The following is an 8261-nucleotide window of genomic DNA, read 5'->3' on the forward strand; positions in this document are numbered from 1 at the left end:
TATGTTATCTAAAAATAGCTCTGTCGTAGCGTAAATCAAGAGCAGGGTTAGTAAAACCATTGGTTAGTTATTAAAACGTATTTTATTAATTTTTTTCAGTATTTTACATGTTTTATTTACAATAGAGTTACATGACTAAAAACCCTTGCGCGCCTACTGAACGCGATGGCGCAGCTATTGAACGTGATGACGCGTGTGGTGTGGTTGGAAAAAATGCCTACTAATTCGGTCCAAATTTAATTAATTCAAAATTTTTTTGTGACCGAACGAAAGGATATTTTTGAAAACTTTCTTCGGCAATATTGTTTTAAATTATGGCAGAAATCGATTGGTACATGTTTCAAGTCGCTAAGTGGTCTGGTTGCCGAGATATGGGCCAAAAACTGAATTTTTTCGAGGTTTTTTGGCTTTTCCGGGAAATACATGAAAGAAACCCGGAATTTTTATGGCCTATGCTCATTCTCGTAACTTGTTTAACATAATTGCTTTTGGAACTAGTCATCGATATTGCTTCGTTGAGGAGGAGATACGACTTAAAGCCCGGACACACATTCATCCATACATTCATTCATCCATCCATCCATTCCCAGAAATGACGAGTTAATAAACGCAATTCTCCAGAATGGAAATTGCGCTAAAAAAATTGATTCATTAGTTAAAATGTTTAATTTATTTGAAATGTAACGATTAAAAAAAACTGTAGTTAAACAATTGTCTTTTTTTATAACTTACGTGTTTTAGGAGATGTGTTCCAATACCATTCAGTAACCGGTGCCACATCTGGAATTTATAATTACAAATACAACATAATAGTGAAGATGTTTGCAATTTTAGGGCTAGTAGACTTAAAACGCTAGAGAATCAGTTTAGTAAAATCACGTTTTGAGGTATTAGTCTTAAAACGCTAGAGAATCAAGATAGTTAAATATTGTTTAGGGCTAGTAGACTTAAAACGCTAGAGAATCAAGATAGTTAAATATTGTTTAGGGCTAGTAGACTTAAAACGCTAGAGAATCAAGATAGTTAAATATTGTTTAGGGCTGGTAGACTTAAAACATTAGAGAATCTATTTAATAAAATTTTCTTGAGGATAAATTTTATAAATCGTACACAACTTACGTTCGAATAAGCACACTGTTCTGATTGCTATTGTATAACTTACTGTGAAATTACGGTTGCGCCAGTTGGCAAAGTTAAAAGAACATACCTATTATCACTAGTGTTTCTTCCGGGCATCTCTTCGTGGGGGGAGGGCGGGGGGGGGCAAGAAGTAAGTCTACCGCCTATCCCCCCACCACCTCCCGAACGAAAGGCAATTTTTATTGGAAATAAATACTTTAAACAGTGTCCGCCCCTTGGAAATTTTAGTCCGCATCCCCCCTCCCCAAATTTCAAGTGCCTTCCCCACCCCCCCCCCCCAATAAAAAGTATATAAGAAACACTGATTATCACCCTACTTGATCACGCCCCTGTGTGTAGTAAACTTTCTAAATTAACTTTCAAAAAAAAAATAGTTAACTCACCAAGGCTGTCAATGTCAAGATCTGGATATCAAAAGAAGAGACATGTTAGTTTAGTCGCATTATTACAACATCATTTTTTTTTTAAATTTTCGTTTTACACAAGCGACTAAGAGTATATTTGAAAATGTTACAAGTTGAAGAAAGCTACAGGTAGCACTCAACTCACCACAGAAATAGTCGCTGCTAGCCAGGCTTTGTTTGGTAGATTGGATGATGCCTTGTTGGTCTTGTGCACTTAGGGGACACACACGAAACAGGCACTTGAGGTGGTAGGTCATGTCCCTAAACAGCACATGGTTCAAGGTAGTTAACATAGGAAAAGTGTACAGGAATATACAATTAATGGGGTTTTTTTTTAGGTGACTTTCATTCAGCGTACGGGTGGGTAGGATCAAGCATAGGAATTTTGTTTACATTAGATAACTTCTTGAAGTTGTTTTGTGAATACTTAATGTGCAGCGCCAAGCACTCAAATTGTGAGTACAGTTTTAAATATAATATGCAAGTGTAAAAGCTGGAACACTAATGGTTGTGTTTGTTGTTAGTCGAAAGTAGCCACACAATTGACTGTCGCATGATTTGTGCACACATTATTTTAATACAAGTATACATTTTGCAGTTTACCCCCCTCCCCCCTCTCCCTCGCCCTTGAAATAGCTTTAAAGTGTACACAGTTAAAACTAACGATATTTATCTGTAGTCGGTTATTAATACAGCTGGATGTAACATTGTTTTCTCTACAGTTTGTATATTTAAGACATGGTGTCACTCCCCCCCCCCCCCCCCACTCCCATCCTCCAGTCGGGATCGTCAATTTGTACTTAAAATACTTTTTACCTCAAATTAACCATTCATTGAACTTGCAAACGAGAATATTTATTCTATACATTTTGCTAATATTTTGTCTTGGTGTAACCCCCCCCTCCCCTTAATGGTGTCACGCGGTGCGGTCCGCACCCCCCCCCCCCCCCCGCCTCGCGACGCCTCTGGAATAGACTACCGAGTAAATACTTGCAGATAAAGTTGTCACAAACAACAACGAAGAGTTACTGGCAGTAGAGATCCTTGTCGTATGGTCACCCCCCCCCCCCTTAATGGTGTCACCCGGTGCGGTCCTCACCCCCCGCCTCGCGACGCCTCTGGAATAGATTACTGCGTAAATACTTGTAGATAAAGTTGTCACAACAACAAAGAGTTACTGGCAGTAGAGATCCTTGTCGTAGGGATGCTGCTGGAACCTTGCCTCGATCTCCGTCTGGCACCGAGCTGCCCCACTGGAACAATCTGGAACAAACGGGAACACGTGATACACATGTCGTGTGTGTTCACCTCAAAATATAATATGTGCATGTTTTCTGTCTAAAGTAAGGGGTCATCCATAAAAGACGTCACACTTTTTTGACGATTTTTACCTCCCAATTCCCCTCCGCAACACATCGTCACAAAAAGCCAGACCCCCCCCCCCTAAAATGACGACACACCTCAGCCTGTTACTGAGTGAAACACATTGACAAGTGGAATAAAATAACTTGGAAACTTCTACTTATATATAACGTAACAAAAATAAATCGAGCGAATGTATTGTTCTCTGAATCAGATGACAAAAAACTATTCAAAATTTTATAAATCACCTTCTCTTTATTTATTTGTTTCATATTTTATTTAAAGGTAATTATTCGAGCTATATAAAAAGTTATTTAGACTTAAGAACATGTAAATATTCTGATGTATTCTGCTTAATATCAGTTATAAAATTGTGTTAACTATTTTTATCAATTCAAACTATGCTTTAATTTTCTCAAACTCAGTCGTGTTTTAAGGAAAAGAAGTTAAATATTTGCTAGTTACAACATTAATATTACATAGATGTGCGTGGAATTGTGTAAAACTACGGTCTATTTTACCTGTATTGCGACATGTAAAAACACGCTAGACTTCCCAAAAGGCTCTATTTCAACTTTTTAAGGTCGCTTAGTCAAACAGAAAATAGAGGATGGGAAGACGGAGAAATGTTTACACAAGGATTGTACACGTCAACTTATGCTAGCAAGCGTTCACTCTTTGTTAGAATCAGGCAAGCTTGTACTGAGTTTTTTTACTAAAAAAAAGGTGTACAGTCATAACTGAACAGTCGTTGTTATCTAAAGAAAAATTAGAATGTAGTATTTCGAAATAATCTTTACAAGCTGGCATGACATTATACTTATACCAGCTTATACTGGGTTTGGCGCCAACTAAAAAAAAAGTCGTTGTCTTATTCAAATCGTAAGGAGTTTAACACATTGTTCACAGTTGCATGCTTTGAACAGTGTCACTTTTTGAACGGTTTTCACACTTTCTTACCTAGCTCGTTAACATTCTCGCTTATGAATTTAACAGTCTAGCTAACGTTGTTAACTGTATAATCCGGCTTTGACATTCTTACCCACTTCGTTAAAATTTTCAATCTTGAAGTTAACAGTCTTGCTAAGGTTGTTAATGGTTTCATCCTTGGTTAACTTTCTTACTGAGCTCGATAACAATCTTGCTCACGAAGTTAACAGTCTCACTCATAATGTTAACAGTTTCATCCGTCGTCAACTTTCTTACCCAGCTCGTTAACAATTTTACTCACGATATTAACTATCTCACCAACATTGTTAACATGCCTCGATTATTAGCTTGTGCGAGCGGGGTGGTGGTCGGGGTAAAGTTGTGAGTGTGTTGTATAAATATGAGAGTGTCTTTGTAAAAAATAAAAACTTGGTAGGAGGGTGGCCTGCTGAATTTCAATGAAACCTTCATAATGCACTGTAGATGATACAGGATTTGATAGACTTTATAACTAAATTATTTTAAAAAGTAAGCAGTCCATAAAAAATGTTTTCTGTTTTTGTATTGAAAATTTAAAAAAAAAATGCATTGCATAACTACCTAAAAACGGGGCGACAATTGATTACAATGTTAAGTCACTTTTTATTGGAGACCGCCATGAGAGGTTATGCTTATATTTTTATTATTTTTATCTTTTTAAAATTATAATTAAATATATTTCTTTTACAGAATTTTGATTTCCTAGTAAAAACTAATAACCTTTAAAAGCTGGAAAAAAAACCATTTAGTTAAAAAAAGTATTTAGTTCCTTACTAGCTGAGAATAAAATAATAAATGCATTGTCTCTTGGAAAACTTAATCCTGCTAAAACTAACACATAACATCTATTTACAAATAAATAAATCATTCAAAAAATATCCAGTTTCCTATATACCAATACTAACCTTCAGATACCACTGGTGTTGCTAATCCCAGAAGGACGACGAAGATAATCACCACACTCATTCCTAAACACAAATAACTGATGGTATGAATCCATTATTGTGTTCTAAATAATTATATTAAAAATATAATTTTAAACATCCATTGATGCGGAAATAAAAAAAATAAAACTAGTAGATGTAACTTAGATTTTAAAAAATGCCTTACTCTTAGCTTGATCTTGGTGTAAAGGAATCCTCGTGTTTGATTAAGTCCCGGGTAAGGGTTGATTAAAGAAATGCATACATCCCATGGTTGGTTGCTGAAATCTAAGTACATTCAATTCTAGGCCTAAGTTCGTTAGGTATGTGCCTGGGATGTATTAAATTTGTCTAAAGACTTGTATTTACTTTGATCAAATAATATCGCCATTTCGCAATAAGTGTTTAGATTTTTCATGTTTATACCAAAAAAATATGGTCCACTTGTGCAATGTTTTTTATAACAAGAAACCGATGGAAAAAAACTAATAAATTGTAATGTGTAATAAAAAAACGTTTAAACAATGTGTAAAATAAAACATATTGTAAACAAGTCTTTTATTTGAAATGATGTCCTACACATATACATTCAGTTCAGATCATAAATGTAATCTTTAATCATGGACATGAAATAGGATAATTTAGTATTTACACACACTAATCGTTTAAAAATACGTATGTTTTTATCTATTGAGTTATTGGTTTAAGTAACAAAGATATTTATTCTACACCTGGAGCATGATAAATTCATTTATAACATGGAGACTTACAATACGGCACGGCATCTCTATTATCTTGTATGTCATATTTCTTTGACATTCGAGAATGTTTTTTATTATTTTATTATCGTTCTGCTCATCAGGGCCTCTATCCAGTACCATTCGAACTTGTCATTGCTTTAAATTTAAAGTGGTCGCCTATGATTTAAACGTGTTGATAGAAGAGGCATTGACAAATCTACAATACTCATATCTGGCCTTTATTTAAACTTTGTCGTAAACAATAAAACAAGAGGTATGAACCGTTAGATAAATTGTTATATCAAGGACTTAAAGCTTCATCTGGATTCCTTTTTTTTTAAACATTATACAATTAAATTCTTTATCAATGAAACGTTGGAAAATATTACATGGTGTGAAAATATTAATCTCCAATGTGCATTTATTTTACACATCGTTGCATAATATAGCAAAAAAATGCTACATACTGTTTATTTGCAAAATAAACATAATTTGATACAGTTAAGCAATTTACTTATTAGTTATGCTCTCAACATACCGAGCCTACCATTTAAGGTATTTTTCTGAAAAAGTTTACACAAAATTAATTGACCTGTATCTGTGACCTCAGCATATGAAGGGATCGCGTGGTCAGCACTATCCCAGACATCTTTTTTTACCTTAACGTAAGTCAGGTAACCTTTAGAGTGTTGTGGAGAAACGTGCTACGACCAGGGACACCCGAACTCAAGACTTTCGGAATAGCAGACGATCGCAATTCTATTCAACATCGCCGTTCTTATGCGCAGTTTTTTTTTTTTCAGGCATCTCTTCGGGGAACACTGCTTATGCGTAGGGAAATGCTTCGTGTTTAAACCAGAACTTGACTTTTACATCACATGCTAATCATTGTTGTATCTTTATCTATTGTTTTTTTAATATATCTTTTACTTCTGGTTTTAATGTTATGTGTGTAGTTTTCTTCACAAAATGTAATCATAGCCTAATTCAGTTCTTCTAAGAGTTTGCGAGAGAGACACGAAGAAAGAAAACAAAAAATAATCGATGTATAACTACTTAAGTCTATTATAAAATCAGAAGCGTATAGTATTTTACAGATAAAACACAACAGACTAATGTAGCATATCACTCGATACAGGTTTCACACAAACAGTAACTTGTATGGGACAATCTTTAGATTTAGCAATGGTTTTCAAGGGAGATCACTTAGAACTTTTGGTTAAAATGCAGAGTTCACTTCCTTGACTTAAAAAATATTGCTGTTATGCAGCACACAAATAGTAGAATTTTGTTTTCAATATTTAAATGCTTTTCAATTTACATTATTTCACTTCGTTATAAAACAAAAAAAAAGATGTGTTTGACTAAATGTAATACAAATACCACACGTACTTCTCAGGGTGAACTAAAATTCGGTAAATGTATAAGACAAGTGGAAACACATCACAATTGGGAATGTTTATGCAAGTGCGTTTATTTACAAATACTCATGGTGTTATTTCTTTTAAAAATGAATAAAACATGTTTCATTATTAAAATGTATTTAATTTTAAAGCTTGTAAAAACTAAATATATAAATAAACAATATTGTTTGTATAAAGTTGCTTTGTAGCGCTGAAGACACTAGCCACACAGAAACTCTAACATTAAAGTTTAACTCAGTACTTTTGTGTGTTTATTACATTTGCTAGTTTGCAAACGAAAACATACATATAATTTAAATACAGGCCTAATAGAAATAACAAAGGCTGCCAATGTAAGCATTTATTTTTCTTTAAGTAGAAAATCGAACACCTACAGTTTTCCCATGTTCTCTTAGTTTGGTAGCTAAAATATGAAACAGTTCAAAATCCAATAAGTTACATACACTAATAATGCGTGCTTGTTAAAAAAAATTGTGATAAATAATGATGTATAGGCCTAATGTATTTGTTCAACTATGGTTTGGTTTTTAAATCAACAATGAAACACAACGGAAAATGAAAACTATGTACAAATATAAAAGAATGATTTAATAGTAATTACAACTGAGGATCCGCTTAATTATTTCGTGCTAATTGCTTAGTTCATTAATAAATCATGTTACTTATGAAGTTTAAGTTTTTAATTATTTACCAATTCAATGCAAAACAAATAATGTATACAATGTTATTATCAAAGCGGTTTACTTAAAATAAAGAAATTATTTAAAGAAATTCATTAAAGAAATTTAGAGAAATTAATTTATTTTTCATAGGAAAAGCAGAATACAATCATTTTCTGTTGTCTGTATTTTCAAACTTGATCAATCATAAATTATGGCCCGATTAAAAAAAAAAAGTTCGACACATTTAACGTGTTAGGAAAATTGTAAATCGCATAATTATAAATAATTCACCCCTTAATTCGAATTTCAATCCGATTTGTTTCCAAAATCATTTCATCTATGAACTAGTAAAGGTGTCATTTTTGTACAGTGTGAAAGTGCTTTTACATTCTTTTTGTAGCATAATAACATTGAGGGCTCAACATATCACATAATGAACAAATCAATTATTACAGTCTTTAAAACATGAAATTATTTAAAAGCATTTCTAGAATTACAAAAATTTTTACTAAAAAATTAACAGGAATAATGTGCGAAGATTATCGATGTGAATATTCAGTTATTCAACATTTTAAAATACTAGGATTGTCTGATGAGAGATATCACTATTTAAAAGTAAATTTGTAAAAACAAAAAC

Source organism: Physella acuta, unplaced genomic scaffold (assembly GCF_028476545.2).
Source record: "Physella acuta isolate Inbredline_101_S28 unplaced genomic scaffold, ASM2847654v3 ptg000199l, whole genome shotgun sequence".
NCBI classification, from domain to species: Eukaryota; Metazoa; Mollusca; class Gastropoda; family Physidae; genus Physella; species Physella acuta.